The sequence below is a fragment of the Mizuhopecten yessoensis genome, unplaced genomic scaffold (genome assembly GCF_002113885.1).
Source record: "Mizuhopecten yessoensis strain PY_sf001 unplaced genomic scaffold, ASM211388v2 scaffold3287, whole genome shotgun sequence".
Lineage (NCBI taxonomy): Eukaryota > Metazoa > Mollusca > Bivalvia > Pectinida > Pectinidae > Mizuhopecten > Mizuhopecten yessoensis.
This window is the reverse complement of record NW_018404969.1, coordinates 133,683-134,101: the sequence shown is the minus strand read 5'-3', so window position 1 is coordinate 134,101 and position 419 is coordinate 133,683.

Below are 419 nucleotides of genomic sequence, written 5' to 3'. Positions count from 1 at the left end.
TGTAAAAAAAAATTCACTACATAATGAAAAAAAATGTTTTGCCATGATGTGAAGATTTTTTGCCCTTAAGTGGAAAAACGACTTTTATTGCACTTAAGTGGAAAAACGACTTTTTTTGCACTTAAGTGTAAAAATGACTTTTATTGCACTTAAGTGGAAAAAAAAATTCACTACATAATGAAAACAAATGTTTTGCCATTATGTGAAGATTTTTTGCACTTAAGTGGAAAAACGACTTTTTTTGCACTTAAGTGGAAAAAAAATTCACTACATAATGACAAAAAAAATGTTTTGCCATTATGTGAAGATTTTTTGCACTTAAGTGGAAAAACGACTTTTNCTTAAGCGTAAAAACGACTTTTATTGCACTTAAACGTAAAAACGACTTTTATTGCACTTAAGTGGAAAAAAAATTCACC